This window comes from Mus caroli, unplaced genomic scaffold, assembly GCF_978045245.1.
Source record: "Mus caroli unplaced genomic scaffold, Mus_caroli_1 scaffold_1, whole genome shotgun sequence".
NCBI lineage: Eukaryota > Metazoa > Chordata > Mammalia > Rodentia > Muridae > Mus > Mus caroli.
This window is the reverse complement of record NW_028227256.1, coordinates 162,521,787-162,541,837: the sequence shown is the minus strand read 5'-3', so window position 1 is coordinate 162,541,837 and position 20,051 is coordinate 162,521,787. Positions and strand designations below refer to the sequence as shown.

The window sequence follows — 20,051 nt, the reverse complement described above, 5'->3', positions numbered from 1 at the left end:
GTTTTATTGCTGTGAAGAGACACCATGACCAAGGCAAGTCTTAGAAAAGAAAACATTTAATTGGGGCTGGCTTACAGTTTCAGAGGTTCAGTCCATTATCATCATGGCAGGAAGCATGGCAACCTGCAGGCAGACATGGAATTAGAAGAGCTGAGAGCTCTATATATTGATCTGAATGCAGCCAGGAAGAGACTGTCTTTGGCAGACAGTGAGGAGGAGGGTCTCTTCTGCACTGGGTGGAGCTTGAGCACTAGGAATCCTCAATTCCTGCCTACACAGTGACACACTTCCTTCAACAAGGTCACACCTCCTAATAGTGCCACTTCCACGAGCCAAGCATATTCAAACTATCACAGGTAGCCCTAAATGCATAACCTTATAGTGCACATGTTTACCAGTTTGTACTCAACTTTGTATTTAATATAAACAACAGTGATCATGTTGCTGCCCTAGGTACTAGGTAGATATCTACAAATGAAACACATTCCAGGGCCATAAAATAGCTACTATTCAGCATATGCTTGTTGATAAGAATAAATTGAAGATGTGGGACTGAAGGGCAAGTCTGCAACTTTCTGGGTTGCTCAGAGAAGATCTGTTAGGGTATTGGGAGCTGTCTGGGAAAGGGAGAGCATACACTTTAGAACCAGGAGAATACAGAGGTTTTTCAAGGCTCCATATGGCTGGAATGCTGTATGCTGGCTAGAAGCATTAGACAGAGAGGAGGAAAATGGGGTCTAGCTTACTGATATTCAGCTAGGCACGGCAGACATAGTGACACAGAGAGAATGATTTTAGCCAGGCAAGGACAGATTGACAGAGACAGTTATAAGATTGACAGTTACAAGAGGAGTTCAGACACAGAAACTGGTGGAGCCCTTCCTGAGATAGAGAGAAACACAGAAAATGTAATGTTTAATATTTTGAGTTTGCAATAAAGAGAAAACATCTCAGGTGTGATGGATGAGGTATGTTGGGGTTAAGGTCATGTGGTTCAGGTAACACAGAATTCATTTTATTCGAACTGAGGTGGTTTGATGGCTTTAAGTTGAAGTGGAGGAAACAGAGAATTATTTTAAAAAGCTTCACTCTGAAGAAGAAGAAGAGATGCAGAGTAGAGAAGTCTCCAGAGCAGTGGTTCTCAGCCTTCCTGTCACTGTGACCTTTTAATGCAGTTCCTCCTGATGCGGCAACCCTTGAGTTCCTCATGTTGTGGTGACCCCCCAACCATAAAACTATTTTGTTACTACTTCATAACTGTAATTTTATTATTGTTATGAATTGTAATGTAAATATCTGATATGCAGGATATCTATATGCTACCCCTCAAAGGGGTCAGGACCCACAGGTTGAGAACCACTGCACTGCAGTGTCCTTTAAGGATGGGTTAATTACAGAAACATTTTAAACAACCTTTTTAACCTTTATGTAACCATAAAGACAAAGAAGGAGATGACAATAACCTCTGTTGTCATTATAACAGGCAACAACTAATTAGCAGGTGAGGTCCATGCAGAAGCCAAAGTATAGGAGTATTTGGGGGCTATTTTATTGGGTTATTATATTTATCACCCTTCTAAGCCTTATTCCACCCTAACCCCTTCCAACCCTCCAACACTAGGTAGGAGAGAATGAAGGTTATGGGGAGAGTGGAGGCATAGACCCTTTAGACTACTTCCTGCTGATTAGGGGCATTTTATTCCTTGGGGCAAGTACTATCTTAGTCATCAGCATATCCAGTAATCCAGTAATCCAGCAATCCACTAATGGGAAAAGCAGAAACAGGAATCAGTGGCAGCAGGAACCACAGCAGAGGAGCAGCAGCTGGCCACAGGGCCTTTGGGTGCTCTGGCATTTATACCCTCTCAAGACTCCCCAGAATTCCAAACATAAGCTATCTACAGCTAGCAAAAATCATGCCCCTCCAAGAGCTAGAGACAATCATGATAAGTGCTCTGGACAATCTGAAGCAGCCTGATATCCCATACCTGAGATTAAAACGAAAACATGTTCACACAATATAAATGGGGTTTTAAAGAAACCCAAATCTTCACTACACAGAAGGAGATGGATTCTGAGCAATTATGGCTTTGGCCAGCTGGCACATCTATCATGTGTGACAAGAACAAGGAGGGAAAGGATGGGCTGAAGTACTTACTGCAACTGAGAAGGTTGAGTGACAGGAAGAATTAGAGAAGGAAGCACATTGCATCCATTATTTGTCACTATGTGTTACATTCGCTTAAACTTAGCAGCTCAGAAGGATACACACAAGGGCTTCAGTTTCTATGTTACTCCATGCAATACTCCAGTCGGTGCCTGTGCTTCAGTGTCTCTCACAGGCTACTCATCTCAGCATCCATCTGAAGGAGGATCTGCACCCAGAGTCCTTCATCTGGCTGTGCCTTGGGCTCAGTTTCTCAATATGTGGACCTTTGTATAATCATCCTAGAGTCTTTACAACAGGCAGCTGACTTCATCCAGAGTAAGGGAGGAGAGAGAGAGAGAGAGAGAGAGAGAGAGAGAGAGAGAGAGAGAGAGACTATAATATGGGCAAGGAATGAGAAGGACAGAATTTACATAACAAACGATGTCTACCACTGCTGCCGTTATATTTAAGTAATGAAAAGTAAGTATAGTTTATACACAAGGGGAAATGAATAATCTCCCTCTCTTGAAAGAAGAACACCAAAGTGTACTGGCCACACTAGTTTTGGAGGATGTGCCAAATGTTGAAATGGTGGACAACCATAAAATAGTTTTGTCTGATCTATAATAATGATGCCCACCATTTAAACACACCTCTTATGGAGTCTTTAAGTGCACACATGAGATTAATTGTCCAAAATTTATATTTGCCTCATCTGCTAAATATGCAAATAGAGGAACAAAGTCTAATCTGCATGTGGATGAAGCATCTATTGTGGTTTGTGTCCTGTGGGTCCATTAAAAATCAGTGTAATTCAGAGCTAGAGGGATGGTCAGTGGGTAAGAGAGCTTGCTGCCAAGGCTAAATACCTGAGTTTGATTCCCAGAACACATATGGCAGGAGAAGAGAACTGATTTCCACAGCTGACCTCTGAACTACACACACACACACACACACACACACACACACACACACACACACATGCATGTGCACACACACTATAAAAATTAAAATAGTCATAGAATTTGAGATGATCCAAAATTTGAAATCAAAGTACAGAAGATCTGAAGGCAAATCATTTTGTTGCTTGTTTTTATTTTTTTTATTTTTTTGCTTGTATATTGATAAAGTCCAGAAGCCATGTTTATTGGTCAGCTTAGACAGGACCAATTCTACACTGCAGGAGCTCAGTATATCTGTTAGCAGAATTTACCCCTTAATTCTCTGATAGGTATTTAGCTGTGCCTTCTGAGCACAACTGTCTTGATTTCATGGGGAAGTCAGGGGAGCAATGATAATACATCCTTTCTCCCTCTTTTACCTCACTATAGCCTTTCCTTTCCCTCTTACTGGGAAATATGTAAGCATGAATATTTTTTAATGATTCCCAGTTTCACAGCAGAGAGGAAGAACGTGAATGCCATCTGAATAGTCTAGGTAAAGATGCCCACTGTCACTGTCAATTTGAATGTAATAGAAATATGTGTGGGTCATGGATAATAGTCACTTCCTTATGCACATGAAGATATCTGTGCAAAAAGTGATGATCTTGTGAGCCCCAGGACTCTATAAAGTGCACCAGTTGGGTCCAACAAGGAAGACAGGACATTTCTCCAAATCCAGCTGTCTTCCTTGGAAGGATCTGAATGGTCCCTTGGCTAGATCTCTAAGAACCATCTTTATTTGCAATTTTAAATTTGTTAAGGATTGGTCTTTATTCCTCAAAGATCTCCCTATGAGTGCCCATCTATACCTGATGTCCCCTTTACTTTGTCGCTAGCAGGTCACAAGCCCTCTCTCCCCTGGAGCCAGAGGTAGAGCAGCACAGCTGCTTGTGCATGACTTATGGCTTGTCTAATTTGTCACAGTGCAGATCTCACAAGCTTCTCCCACCTTTCCCTGCTCTACAGATGCTTATTTTTACCCATGGTGATTAGGCATCCTTCTCTACTACTGAGCATCCCCACTTGTCACAGGTGGATAACCTTAGGTGACAGTAGAGCATGACATCTTTCCACCTAGTTGAGTAGGAGGTTAAATTTGTCCTAATAGGCTCATTTTCCACCAGACAGGCCCTGCCTTCCAAAACAGAAACGAGAAGCCTAAGTGAAGACTTGCAAGGATGCTAATTTTCTTTAGGACCTAAGTGTATGCACTCATTGCTCATTTGTAATTGTTTTTGTCAGTCAAACCAAAAAGATTCTGCAAAGTTTCAGATACTTCCATGAATAGAGAGCAAACCTAACCATCATGCTCACATTTTTTGAATTACACTGCAGCCATACTCCAGTGTCCACAAGCTATGGACAGTAGTATTTGCAGGAATAAGAAAGAGTTTGGGGGTCAAGTAGAGAGAAAAGACTGTGTAGCAGGTTGTGGGTCACAAACATGACACCCTCTGTAATACAGGCTTCCCAGCTAATGCAGTCTACATAGCCTTCCGGAAGAGACTGAGGCTGCTGTGGAAAGCCCTTGGGAGACTTTCAGTTTGGTGGGAAAAACAGAAACAGCAATACCTTGAGCTGCCAGCTGGAACTTTGGGTAATGTTTGTTGTTGGTGTTAGGTTTAGGATTGTTAAAGTCACATTTTATCCAGCTGTCTAGATGGTGACTGTATCTTACAAAGCCAACAGTCCCTTACTTGGTGCTGCTGGCATTGCAGAATGCTGGAGAAAAATGTTCAGTTCCTGCCTTGAATGTTCTGCCTTGAAGGATCTTTGCACCCTCCACTCTTCACAGTCTTTAATTTGCTTAGCAGTGGTTTGCAAAACAAGTTCTACAGAGAAATCAATGGTCCATGCTCCATAACTAGTGGTTATGTGCTTATGTGTTCTGCCACTAAACCAGAATAAAGTTATGTTTCAGTTTGCAGAGAAAACATAATTGAACCTATAAGAGATGCTTCCATCCATGTTTGCAGCCTTTCAACATCCAAATGAATAATTAACTCATAAAAACAAAACCAGGAAATATTAATTAAGATGATTAAAAAATATGCCTCTTAGCTAAAACTGCCACTTATGTGGGCAATTCAATCCATTACTGTCTGGCTTCATCTTTATCATTCATGAAATGTGCATGTAAAAGTACTTAGCATTGAGTAGTTTTATTAAATAATATAATTTAGAAAATATTTTAGTAGTAATTTGTATATGCTACACACTCAAAAATATTACATTGTTTTAAACAATACAAATACAAAATTTAGGGGCATAGGAATTCAAATAGGAAAGAGTTAATTACCTGTTTACAGGCAAATAATACTGTACTTAAGGTTCTAATTCATGAAGAAACTCTTAGTTCTGATAAATACATTCAGCACACAAAATTCAGTAGTGGGCCAGCAAAATTGCTTAGTGGGTAGGGGTGCTTGCCACCAAGCATAACCTGAGCTTGGTTCCTGTTCCCATAAAGAGAAAGGAAAGAATTAGCTCCTGGAAGTTATCCTCTGATCTTCACATGTACCTGGCACTGCCCCATAAACAGACAAACACACAAACAAATAAACACAATGGTAATTTTAAAAGCCTGTAGCTTTTCTACATACTGTTAACAGATGTGCTGAGAAAAAAATCATGGGAAAAGTCTCGCAAAGTAAAACAAGCAAGGAAACAAAACTCCACCAAAGAAATCTAACAAACGAGGTGAAGGATCTCTACAATGGAGGGCCTCTACATAGAAAGACTTGCTTTAGTCATAGAACAGCAGAATTAATATTGCAAAATGCCTATTCCTCAGTAAAGTTCCAAAAGCATTTTTCATAGAAATAGAGAATCAATCCTAAAGTTCACATAGAAGCACCAAAAACTCCAAATAACCAAATCTATCTGGAGCAAAAGAGCCAACCAACCAACCAGCCAACCAACCAACCACTGTCTTAGTCAAGGTTTTACTGCTATGAACAGACACCATGACCAAGGCAACTCTTATAAGGACACCATTTAATTGAGGTTGGCATACAGGTTCAGAGGTTCAGTCCATTATCATCAAGGTGTGAGCATTGCAGCATTCAGGCAGTCATGGTGCAGGAGGAGCTGAGAGTTCTACCTTTTGTTCCAAAGGCAGCTAGAATACTGACTCCCAAGTGGTTAGGAGGGGGGTCTCACTGCCCACCTTCACAGTGACACACTTCCTCCAACAAGGCCACACCTCCTGATAGTGCCACTCCTTGGGCCAAGTGTATTCAAACCACCACATCAACCAACCAACCAACCAACCAACCAACCAACCAATCAACCAACCAATGAAAAGCCCATATTGGAGATATCACAATACCTAATTTCAAATTATACTGCCTATCTTTATTAACAAAAGCATCATGATACTGATAGAAAAACAGACATATTGAGGAACTCCATGAGCATAGCAAGTCTTTCTATGTAGAGGTCCTTCATTGTAGAGATCCTTCACCCCCTTTGTTAGATTTCTATTGTGGTGTTTTGTTTTCTTGGTTTTAGTTTTAGTTTATGGCTATTATGAGTGAGACTTTTTGCGTGATTTCTTTCTTGGGACATCTCCTAAGAGTACATAGAAAAGCTGCTGGCTTTTAGTCATAGCAATTTGATTTTCATCAAAAGGGGCAAAAAATCTGCACAAAAAAGCAGACTATTTCATAAATGGTGCTGTGAAAACGAGGTATCTATATGTAGAAGAGAAACATTAGATTCCTGTCACTTACCCCCCACCCCCCACCCCCCAACCTCCGCTCCATACACAAAATGTATCAAAGACTTAATGCAGAGCCCAAAGCTTTGAATTGAGAGGCAGTTGTGTGCAGCAGCACAATGCTGGGTATGTGGGAGGCAATGTTTTTCTGCCTTGCATGTTCAGTCAGTGTAGGCCTGAGCAAGTGACTCAGGCTTCATGAGGCTGTCTGAGGAATGAAGGTATCAATGGCCATCTCTTCATACTGCACTGAGCTGCTGAGGCTCAAATGACTGACAAAACACTCAACCAGTGTCATCCGCTGATGTGGTGTTAAAATATTAAGTCCACGGTCTTACTTGCCATTTTGTATTGACTCAGTAAAGCTTGAGTTCCTGCAGCTTTGATTGCTGAGGAATTTGTAAGAAAGTGTTCACTGGGTACTGAATAGGAGTCCTATACTTTGCCAGGAGCTTTGAGGGTTAACTACAAATAAGGAAAACATATATGCAGTGGTTCTAACTTTTGAGACATCATAATCTAGGCACAGAGACTATGTCGGTGCAAGTTAATCAAGTTTGGGGGAAATTCTGACCAATATAAATGTTTTGGGGCCAGTCAGGTGAAACTATTATCCAAATTCATATAGATATAAAGGTATAGAGTATAATACACTCATGTATGCAAGTCCATCACACAAATTAGGAAGAAGATTTGGATAAATTAACTAATATGTGTCTACAGGTTAAAATTTTTCAATTGCAATAAATCCCTATAGTTAGAGTTCTTTTTTTTTTTTAATTTTTCAAGTGGTTTATTTCTGAGAAAATCACTGCAGCCCTCTTTGAAAAGACACTCTTCTTTTACAAACTACAATATTTATCTGAAAGAGTGGCTTCCTGTGTTCTTAAAGCCTTTCGGAACCACAGCAGAAGCCGTTATTACAGTTGCAGAAAGTTCACATATACTGTGATGAATGTCCTCGGTTTCTAATCTGAAGCATGCATGAGGTCCTGGTTACTTGTCAATCACAGGCTGCCGTTCTCCCAACACCTTGCTACCTGTTTTTCAATATACAGTTCAGTATGGTTCTACCATTCACTCAAAGGCTACATGTTTCAACAGTCAGCCCTTTGGTTTCTGATATGCTCAAATGAACTACAGTGAACCTATGGGTGCTTAACTCAAGGAATGGCACTATGAGGAGGTATAGCCTTGTTGGAGGAAGTGTGTCAATGTGGGGGTGGGCTTTGAGACCCTCTTCCTACTTGCCTGAAAAGAGTCTGCTCCTGTCTTCCTTTAGATGAAGATGTAGAACACTCAGCTTCTCCTGCACCGTGCCTGCCTGGATGCTGCCGTGCTCCTGCCTTGATGATAATGGACTGGACCTCTGAACCTGTAAGCCAGCCCCAATTAAATGTTGTCCTTTATAAGAGTTGTCTTGGTCATAGTGTCTGTTCACAGCAATGGAAACCCTAAGTAACACAGAAGTTGGTACCAGGGACTGGGGTGTTGCTGGGCTAGACCTGACTATGCTTTTGTTTGGTGGGCTGTAGATTTGGGGACTTTGGAAAGCAGTGGCATGCTTTAAGTGTTCCTTGATGAGTCTCCTAGTAGGAATATGGAGGACTTTATTGCTGAGGGTGATTTGAACTGTGGAAGCCTGCCTGTAGAGGTTTCAGAGACCTTTAGCATGTGGCCAAGAGACTGTTCTTGTGATATTTTGGTGAAGAATGTGGCTGCTTTTTGCCCTTGTCTGAAGTGTCTGTCTGAGGCTAAGGGGAAGATACTCAGATTAATTGCATTTACAAAGGAAGTCACAAAACAACCCAGTGTGTACTTTGTGCTGTGGTCTAGTCTTATGAAGAACGTCTTGATAAAGCTTAGCAATCTTGAAAAGAAAAAATACAAAGTATATGATTCAAGTATTAAAGGGGCACAAGGAAGTAGAACAGAGCTGAATCCTAGGTTCTAGGAGCTAAACAGATTAAGGGAGTGGTGACCTTGAAGCAAGTTCAGACATGGTGTTACACATCTTTAATCCCAGGAGACAGAGGCAAGCAAATCTCTGAGTTCAAGTTCAGCCTGGTACAGAACAAGTTCCAAGTAAAAAAGCTTAGGTCCAGGTGTGGTTGTACATGCCTTTAATCCCAGCATTCAGGAGATGGAGCCATGCAGATCTCTGAGTTCAAGTCAATCTACAGAGCAAGTTCCAGGACAGCCAAGTTTAGGCAGTGAAGGAACTGGAAAACAGAAAGCTACTGATAACGTAATAGAATAAGGGGGCCATGTTCCAGCTCTAGTATGCAGTAGAACTCAGCAGCTTTGCCCATGTGGCTCTGGCTTTAGAGTCAAGAGTAGAAAGCATTACTGGGACAATTGATGCTGGTTACTGAAACTAAGAGATTAGTGGTAATTAAGAAGAGACCAGCATCACTGAGGTGAAATCTTCTGGGAAGTGTTTCCTGAAAGTACAAAAAGGCTGTATTCCAGAGATAGCCAAGGTTGTATCCTATGCTTCAGGTGGACTTGTAATATGTAATAATCACGCAGGTGGTACTGTTTTTTTGAAGACATGAAGGGGTCATGAACTGCTGAGGCTGGCATTATGAGAGGCTAGGGAAGGCCTCAATTGCAATTTATGGCCCAGGACTGGAAGGTTCATGCAAAGAAGTTGAGGCTTGGCACCATGAAGGGAGCCTATGAGAGGCTATTGGTGAAACCTAGTTGCAGTGGAAGACTCCAGCACATTGGAGATGCCAGTATCATGGGGTGACCACCAAGAACGGCAGCAGCAGTGGAGTGAAGTCAACCAGAACCTAGAGTGCTACAGGGGGCAGAGCTGAAGAAGTGAGGACAGCCCTTTAAAGAAGCCCAGATGATCAAGTGTGGATCTCAGATATTGAGCTAAGAAGCTGTAACATTGAAGTTGACTTAAGTATCCCATGATATTAAAATTGCTAGAGACATGGGATATCTGCCAAGGAAAACTGCTAATAGGTAGTGGAACCAGCCCAGGAGAAAGAAGTCTGTTGCAGTCATCAAAGATGAAAGGAGTTGGAGATATGAAGACTGCTTTTACATCAGACAGGGAGATGCAGAGTTGGAGTTTGTCCAGCTGGTTTTCTGGTCTTGCTTTGGTCTAGAAATTCCTCACTATAACATTTTGGAAGGGTAGTGTATATTCTGTGATGTGGGAGGTATGTGGTCTGCTTTTTATTTTGATTTTATAGGGGGATTACAGTTAAGCAATTGGATGAACATCAGAATAGGCTTTGAACTTTGGACTTTTAATATTATTGAAACTGTTATAGACTCTGGGGACTTTTGAAGTTGAACTAAAGGTTTTAGCATTATTCTATGGCTAGGTATGGCACCCATAGACTCATGTATTTGAACAAGCCTATGGGGGCCATGGAGTGGAATGTCATGGTTTGAATATGCTTGGCCCAGGGAGTGGCACCATTAGGAGATGTGGCCTTGATGGAATAGGTGTGGCCTTATTTGAGCAAGTGTGTCACTATGTAGGTGGGCTTTGGGGTCTCCTAGTGCTCAAGCCCTGCCCAGGATAGAAGAAGAGACACTTCTTCTTGCTGCCTGAAGAAGACAGTCTCTTTCTGGCTGCCTTCAGATCAAGATATAGAGTTCTTGGCTCTTCAAGCACTATTCCTGCCTGGATGCTGCCATGTTCCTGCCTTGCTCATATGGGCTGAATCTTTGAACCTGTAAGCCAACCCCAATTAAATGTTGTCTTTTATAAGAGTTCTTTAGTCATGGTGTTTCTTCACAGCAATGGAAACCCTAACTAAGACAGATCCTATTGGTGACTTCATGTCACTTCTTGGTATGCATACTCCAAACATATTTGACTATTGGAACAAACCGGAAGCAACAAGAAAGAGCCTGGGAGGAGTCCATTGTGACACTCTGGACTCATATTGGACAGCACCTTACATTTCTTTACTCTGCACATAGTAAAGCAGTTTCCTGTTAATTAATAGGAATTTTGATTTTAAGTGTTAGTATGTTTTAAGACAAATATCCAGGGACAAATTTTTCAATGGATTACTTTATTGTTTCTTTTCCTTTCCTTTCCTTTCCTTTCCTTTCCTTCCCTTCCCTTCCCTTCCCTTCCCTTCCCTTCCCTTCCCTTCCCTTCCCTTCCCTTCCCTTCCCTTCCCTTCCCTTCCCTTCCCTTCCCTTTCCTTCCCTTTCCTTTCCTTCCTTTCTCTTTCTTTCTTTCTTTCTTTCTTTCTTTCTTTCTTTCTTTCTTTCTTTCTTTCTTTCTTTCTTTCTCTCTCTCTCTCTCTCTCTCTCTCTCTCTCTCTCTCTCTCTCTCTTTCTTTCTTTCTTTCTTTTGCCTTCTTTGAATCATTAAATTAATTCATATGACTTGTAATCCTGATTAGGGGTAAAATGTTTGCATTTGAAAATACCGTGTTGTTTTTCATAAGAGATACTTGTGCGCTGTTGTAGTGATTATATCACAAGCCAAGACTTAAAAGTCAGATCAAGGTTGGAAGCAGCTGGCAGATAGAAGTGAACTTTATGGTAACTACAGCCCAGGAATGACTTAAGCCCAAATAACAAGATGGCACCCAGAACATCATAGGAGGTCTCTTGCTGTAACACTTTTAAATTATTCTCATGAACAGTACTTTGGTAAACTCAGCTACAATCCCTGTATTTTAAGGATATCAGAAGAACTTTAGGGGACTGGGTGACAAGTAAAGTTTTGGCTACAATAGCATCAAGGGGCCTGCCTTTGAATATTCTCATCTTAATGATTCAGGTTAATAGCCTAACATGCAATTAGTGTTACAAGAAAGTGGGGAATTCTATGGAGATTTAATGTGCATGATGCATAAATAAAAAAACCCACTACATTCAGTAATTTAATATAATTGAGAAAAATATTGTATATGAGTATAGACATATACAGGAAGCAAGAAGAGACTCATGAATGTTTTTGAGTCATGTAAACAAATTTAATTAAGATATCTGATGGGCAAAATACAGTTTTAATGAGGATATGATGTTTACAATCAGGAATCCAGTGTTTTAAAAATGATAACTCTAAGGATGAGATAATGTAAGCTAAACAAGGCCTCTGGCCTTGTCTCACTCTTGGTAGCACAGCTAATGTGCTTAAGTCCCCTGATTAAATATGCAATTTGCATCCTTTGTATCTTCATTGCCCGGATCTGTTCTTGATGGAATAAGGCAGCCATGGCTGAATTGGTGGTGCCAGTGGAGACTAGAGAGGGTGCTCTTTTCATATTACAAGAACTGTTGTAGATTTTCTACTCAATGTGTCCAACTAAATGTGCCTTAACTGATGTAGTCTGTAAATTCATGGTAGTGGGAATTAGGAAGGATTATTAATTTTTAGCAAAATGGCATTGCTTTTTCAAAGGCACCAGAAAGCTTGGATTTTGGTTTCAGAAGGCTTGAGGTTTTGAGTCTTGGTCACATTTCATTCAGCTTTGTATATTTGAACACCATAATTTCTGGGTATCCAATTTATTCATAAAGTAAGTTGACAGCAGTTAGAACACACAAGTCTCTGGAAGAATTATGTAACTCTTGTGTTCAGCTCACTGGTAATAATCATGCACAAGGCAGGTTGTACAGGAAGCAAATTAGCATTTGGGAAGGGAGAGAGAAATTTGCATTGGAATCTCAGTTTTAACGCATATTTGGTAAATGAATAAAGTCACAAGTGAACAAAACGTATGTATTAACACAATTCAATAAGAATTATTTATTGCCAGCTATCCAGTTTCTTTCCTGAGTCTCACTCCCTCCATTTCACCTTCCTCTCATCAGATGTTTGTGATTAGTTCCTGAGGTGTTGAAGAATTATCTTTTAGTGCCCTTGATTGCCTCTTTGGTCTTCCTAAATAGATTGTGAGCTGTTTGAGTTTAAAAAAAAAAAAAAAACTCATTTCATGATTTCCCTACTGCAGACAATATTATGGTGTCCTCCCAAGAGATTTTCAATAAATATGTATTTATCAGGTGGCTGAAACTTTGCCTTTCAGTAGGAAGCATTGCATGGTAGCCGATATGGTGGAATGCAATATGTTGCTGTGTGCTAGATGGATAAATACAATGATGTCAATGCTGTCTCATAAGTTTGGGAAATGGACACTGGAAGTTGCTTTGTAAAATTATCTGCATTATAAAATCTTTGCATTTTTAAAATTATCTTTCATGATATCAGCTTTTGGGTTGTACCAAACAGTTGAATATTGTCTTCGGTTGAGAGCTTCTAATAAGAAGTGTTAAGAGCTAATGAGCTAGCTCAGCAAGTAAAGGCAACTGCTGCCAAGCACAATGGCCTGGGTTTGATCCTCAGGATCTTCATGGTGGAAGAAGAGAACCAACTCCCACAAGTTGTCCTCTGGTCCCTATTACACACCATGGTGAACACACACATGCACACATACATAATGTAAAATGAATAAAGATAAATAATTATATAATATAAATATAATGTTAAGTTGTTTAATATTCAGGAGTACATCGAATCTACAGTTTGCTGAAAGGCTCAAGTTTTATTTGAAGGTTTGCTTTCCTTCACGACACTTTGAAGTATTGTTTCATGCCTACCCAGTATTATATTTTTTAGGTACTATTAGTTCAATGCGTCTTAAGGAGCACATATTGGGAACCGTGTAGACTATCAGGGGTGCAAATGTAAGCCTGACACAATATTTCACCACAGGAAACTCACCGTCTGGTGATTAGATTTGAAAGGCATAAGCAAGAATGGAGATAGAAGACTAGACAGAAAGTTGTTGTCATAGTCTGGGACAAAACCATGAATGGGCTCCACTTGTTATTTTCCACAATTCTACAGACTCTTATTGCTCATTCTTTAAACATTTGTTAGTTAATGAATACCCACTATATTATGTGTACTGGGTACAAAGGGACCAACAAAGAGAACATTTAATACCTCTCTAAACAGGAAAATGAAGAGGCGTGACAAAGCTGATATAACCAGATGTTTGGTGGCACAGGCGAGGGACTATTAATTTGCCTCGGGAACCAGGAAATGTAGCTCTGAGACTCATGCTGGAAAAGTGTGAACGGAGAGGCCCCCAGGCATGGAGATTAGCACTGGGGAAGTGTGGCTTCTCCCCCAGCATGTGGGTAGATTTCTTGGAGATGCGAAGGAGTCAGGAGATGCAATGAAAGACAATAAAAAGCTCCATGCAGGAATTCCTTAGCAGGTAAAGGCAGTAACTACTGACCCCGCAGTATCCAGATGTACACAGATGCATACAAAGTGTACTCGAGAGGATTCCAGGGCAAGGCAGGGTCCAGGTAGAGTGAGGAGGTTAAGTGTGGGTCTGTGAAAAGGTGGAAGATGAATAGCTACTTGTTTCCCTTTGATCTCTGCTATAGCTTATAAAAGCTATAAAGGCACAGAAGGTATAAGTGTTTGGGAATAGGATGATAAAAACAACAGTGTAAGGTTATAGAGGGAAAGAAGACAAAGAAAGAGGATGAGAGATAGTAGGTTAATAAAGTGTCTATACTCCAGCATCCAATCAACTAAAGTGATTCATTCCTTAATATGAGCGTGTGTGTGTGTGTGTGTGTGTGTGTGTGTGTGTGTGTCCATGTCCAGAGAAAGACTACTGGCTCTTAAGTTTTAGATGAGCTTTGAAGCTGAATTGATTTGATGCTCACGTGACTGTGTCAGAAGTGAGGAGAGATACAGTAACCCAAGGAGCCTATGGCATGACCTAAAGAAGGAAGCATGACACGGTCTATACTAGAGTCTGAGAACAGTAAAGGAAACACTATCATGTTGTGCCTTATATTCATCCAAGCCTGAGTTTGAGTTCTGTTCCAATGTGTACGGTATATATTCCTGAGAAAGAAGCTGACTCTCAATTTCCTCGTTATAAAACAGAGCGATGGGAGCTATCTTTAAAGTCTACTATGAGCATCCAGGTGAGATTCCTGTAGGTGCCAAAGCAATTAGTTACTGTCATCATTCTCATTTGTTACATATTTCCAGAGCCATAGGAAAGACCTGCTCTGATTTCATTGAGGCCAGTGTGGGCAAAGCTGCCTATGACCTCAGGGTAACTACAATGACCACAGAGAATGGTCCCATGGGAAAGGACCTTAAGGTTACACTATTGTAACTTTCCTTACCTTCTCATATGGAGTAAGAGAATTGCTCACAGTGTCTAATAGAACAGGAGTGTGCTATTTCCCTTCTTTAGGTTCTTTTGCTGAAAATGAAAGGTAATAAATTAACTTCCATGTCTAGAATCTATTATAACTACCAAATACAAGCCATCGATGTGGTTTATGGTCTAGGTAGCCTGTGCACTCAAGATAAGCTTGAGAGCACATCATGGAGCCAGAAGGGTTGGTTGGAGCTTTGATCGACAGAACAGCACATTTCTGCTAAAGGACTAAATATCCTAAGGTCTCATCAGCTATGAAGACAGCGGAGTCTACTGAGCACACAGATTCTCTAGGCAGAAAGATTCTCAGAGCCCATGCTGCAAAGCTGAACACGGCCATGAGTCTGTGCAGAGGGCCCAGGAGCCAAGCAAAGGCAATTATTGAGGCACTCATGGGATTCGTTGAATTATGCTTGTCAGGGTCACAGTAAGTTTCTCATTTCTTATCAGAAATCATCTTAGAAGGCAGACAGTCAGAGGACTGCCACCAAAGATGTTCAATCGCTCCAGTGTTGTTGTGCTAGGTAAGGTTTCTGGGAATGTGAAACACCAGGGGAGTATACCTCCGATTTGCAGACTACCCAGCTGGCTCTGTTCTCAGCAACATTCTCCTGATAATCTCACCACACCAGATCTCTCTCTCTCTCTCTCTCTCTCTCTCTCTCTCTCTCTCTCTCTCTCTCTCTCTCTCTCTCTCCCTCTCCAGGGAAAACATTTACAGTATTAAAATAAGCATGCCAATCATTTTTTCCTATTGTGTGTTGGGCCATGGAACTACAAAGTAGTTTGAAACAGTATCTCTCTCTTTGTTCCCTCAACTCCAAACTGGTGCTGTAGAAACAGATGAGTTTTGAGAACCACTTGTCTTGAATTCAAGTCCATTCACACTGATGTGTGAGTTTGGGCAGGTTACCTCCCACTTCAAGGATTTGGGGATCTGTTTTTATAAATGCCTACCTTTCTGTAGATGCTATATTAGATGGAAGGGCAGCTAGGTCATAGGGCACAAACACCTAAAATGCATGTGCTTCCTTCTCCTGCCACTAACTAAACCACCAGATAGGGACTTGGCAGGTTATATTGTCCTTTAATAGATGTATATATTATGTATTTGTATATAAATACATTTTCCTATGTATGAGTAGATGGAATATTTTTATTTTTGATATAGGATCTAGGTATATAGCCTAGGCTGTCTTCAAACTTGTAATATACTTCTCTCAGCCTCCTAAGTTCTAGGTTACACATGTGTGTTCACACCCCTGCAGTATGTATGGAGCATTTGCCTGCTAGATCTGTCCCTACATTTTGAATAAATCATTTCCCTCACTTGTCTTCCACCTAAGAGCTGGCAGCAGGAGGCAAGAGGGTCCCCTCACAAGCTTGAAGCATTCCCTCCCTCCCCTAGCTTGCTGAAGCAACTCAGCTCCTGGCACAACCCTTCTTCCTTCACCCTTTGGGCTGTTGTCATCTGTCCATGAGCTTGTTCCATGAGCTTGTAGAGACCCTCCCACCTCTGAAACACCAGGAGTCACCCATATTTCATTCCTACATGCTTAGTGGCCTAGAGCCTTCTGTCATTCTATAGCCTTTCTGGGTTTTAATCCTTGTTCCCTTTGTTTAGAATTTAATTTTTTTCTGCAAGAAATAAAAAAGTGTGCTGTGTGCTTTCTGGCCTCTTTCAGTTTGAACCAGGAGACACAGACATGATTAATGAGTGACATCTTGCTGTGATTCGTTATATGAGGGCACACTCATGTTCAGTTGTCAGTTTAGAACAGGGTCAGTGTGGGAAGGGTTGAATGCACAGTTCCACCTGTGTTTTCCAATTCTTTAATCCCTCTGTCTTTGTAGTGAATTTTTCTCAAGGTTCGCCCATGAGAACCTGCCTACCCCTTGTGACTTCTCCAGCACAGGCTATACTGTTTTTACACTGTGAAAGAGTTCCAGGTTCTTCCTCCTGGAAGCCTGTGAGTGGAACCAATCTGCATGACATTGTTGTGGGGGGAGGGGGGAAACAGGTGTGACACAGAACATCTCTCCACAGGGTACTGGCTAATGAACTCACCTGTGAGTCTGCCAACAAAGAGTCCCACAGACACAAAACATTAATGGATTGATTAATGTGGCTCTTGTATAATGCTGGAGTCTCTGGCCATGAAGCACACCTCAGATATTTCATGAATATGTTGCTTGATTGTAGGATGATTTGTGGTTTTGAGCCAGAGATGCCTCAGAGAACCCAGACACCTAGCCAAACACTTCACTTTCAAGGAGTTTACTCTTTAATTGGGTGAAGTAAAGCGAGTATTTCCTTTGAGTTAGCAACGTTGCATAAATCCATGTGTGCGGTGTGCCTAAAAGCACTGGAAATACAGAACACAGGTAGCAATGGTGCCTCCGAGTGTTGGTGATTTGGGTAACACTTGTGACTGGGAAATTTTTCCTTTTTTCTCTGTGTAAGAAATTCCAGGCTACCACCAGGCACACCCCTGTCACTCCAGCCATCAAAACATGGGAGCAGAGAAATCACACACACACACACACACACACACACACACACACACACACATACGTGAAACTAAACAGTATAACAAGAAAACAAACAGAGAAAAAGATCCCTTTCCCTCCACAGAGGCAACCAGAACCAGCCAGGACCAGCCAAGACCAGCCAAGACCAGCCAGAACCAGTATCACACCATTTTCTGCAAGAATCCTGTTGAGGTTTCCCTGTCCCTTCCTCCAGTATCCTGATACACTTGTTTATACTTCTATGGCATTATCTCCAACTTTCCCTAACATACAGACACGTCCAGTTAATTTCAGACATCTTTTCACTGTGTATCAACCATCTGTCAGCCTGATCCCCATCGTCCCTCGGTCTGCAGTCTACTGGGGGATTAGTCAGTGAGGTTTGATCTCATCTTCACCAAAAGCTGCTCAGATGCTCATTTCAATATGACTTTTAATTCATTCTTTTTTTTAAAAAAAATATGCCATTCAATTACTTAGGACAGTGGCATATGCTTTCCAAGTGTGTGACAGAGAGACTGTCATGTTTTCCAACTCACCTATCATTAGTGATTAGTTTATAAAGGGGTAAAAATGAATGATTATCATTACTTAATGATGCTGGAAGGGAGTAAGAGATGGGCATCGGACCCCCAGAACCGTAGTACCCCTGCAATGCCTTGTCTCTTAATAAAACCGCATAATGGCCAAGAATGTTTAGACTTCAATTTTCAATGAAAATTGTTTAGAACACTGATAGATCGTCCCAGTAAAAACAATCTAGACTCACGTTTTGACTGTTATTATTCACAGTGGTCATGTTGCTAGGTTCCTTCTGTGTGTGTAGGCTTACAGTGCGGTAGAAGAGGAAAGAGGTTGCTTGTGATAAAGTCAGGTGCTTAGCAGGGTTCCGTGGCACAATTTAAAGTTATCAAGACTTTTCAGTTGGTTTGCAGTTGGGGTAGGGCTGTTTTTATCTTGTGAAAGGATGTATGTTCTGTGAAATCTCCTCTGTGCCTTCTCCAGATGAAGAGAAGGCAAGGACAGCAGACCAAAGCGCCAGGGAAGAACTTGAGATTTGTAAGGTATAGAAAAGTGGTATAAGGAGTCAGAGTCTGTCCTCAGAAATTGAACTTGGGTGAAGCAGAGAAAGGGTTTCTAGTTACTGCCTTAAATGTTGCCAGCAGACCGAGGGACAATGTTTCTCACTGGCCAAACAACAGGCTGAGCACATCTGCTGCTCTCTCTGGGGATGGTGAGAAACACTGGAAGAGGCAGGTAATTCTGCATCTTAAATTACAGCACACTAGGCGGCTGGTAAGATGAAAGGGTCTGGGTTTCTATAATCTCATTCTTTCCATGAGGTAAAGCCTTCAGTCGCCTTTCAGCTGGAACGCTGGCCTAGGGCTGAACTGCTCGGCAGCCAGTAACAGCTTTTGTCTCATAAGATTTAGAATTACTCTTATTTTGATGGTAAACATGATGTTAATTGTTTTAACTGGAGAAGGAAGAAAGCTATGTACAAATCACAGCAACACAGTATTGCTACATTCCAAAGAATATCATAATTTGCAGTTTCGGTGTTTTATGTATGGTGTGTATGCATGTGGGTAGGCTCACGTGTGTGTGGAGGCCTTAAGTAGGTGTTCTATGTCTTCTTCAGCTCCTCTCCACTGCACTGAGACAGGGTCTCTTACTGACCCTGGATCTTTCCAATACCAGCTTCTGTAGCTAACTTAGTTTGTTCCAGTTATCCCCTGTTTCTGCCACCTAAGTGCTGGGATTAGAGGTATGCAGCCATGCCTGCCCAACATTTCCATGGGTTCTAGGAATCTGAGCTTTTGTCTTCCTACTTGCTGGATAAGCCCTTCATCCACAGAGCCACACAGCCCTGCATTTTGCAGACTTTCTATTCAGCATTTCCTATAACTTACTGAACTGAGCTCACAGGTATGTAAAGTAAGGAGAGCAAAGAGCCCACAGAGCAGAGGGTGTGAAGAGTTGGCAAGCCCCGTGGCATCTCTTAGGTACATTTTACAATCAATAGCATTTTGCTTGGCTTTCAGATTTAAGCTTGTGAAAAGCCACACGTCTCATGACAGTCATGGCTGTGTGTGAATAGATGATCATTCCTTACAATGACTTGAACTCTGTCAGTGCTGGTACCTGGAGTCAGGAGCTGAGGCAGAGGCCATGGAGGGGTGCTGCTTCCCGGCTTGCTCAGACTGCTTTCCTATAGAACCCAGTACCACCATTCCAGCAGTTGTCCCTACCCACAATGGACTGGGCCTTTCCCCATCAATCACTAATTAAGAAAATGCCTTACAGATTAATCTTATGGAGGCATTTTCTCAATTGAGGCCCCCTCAGCTTGGGTCAAGTTGATGTAAAACCTAGCCAGTATACACAGGTTCTGCAAAAACTTCCCCTTCCCCCTCCTCACTGACTTCCAGGAAGGTACTCAGGTTCAAGTCCCTAACAGTGCGGTTTCAATAAACAGAACTAAGCTGATCTGATTTAATTAAAACAGA

At 41.5% G+C, this 20,051-nt stretch overlaps 1 long non-coding RNA gene across 1 annotated transcript in view; it reads left to right on the top strand.

Annotated features, from left to right (window-relative positions):
• The window catches only part of LOC147006186 (uncharacterized), a 95,655-nt gene that overhangs the window by 60,278 nt on the left and 15,326 nt on the right, over positions 1-20,051 (top strand). The window contains exon 2 of the long non-coding RNA XR_015048309.1: positions 8,097-8,191. This is a non-coding gene — a long non-coding RNA (uncharacterized LOC147006186). The remainder of the gene's footprint in view (positions 1-8,096; positions 8,192-20,051) is intronic.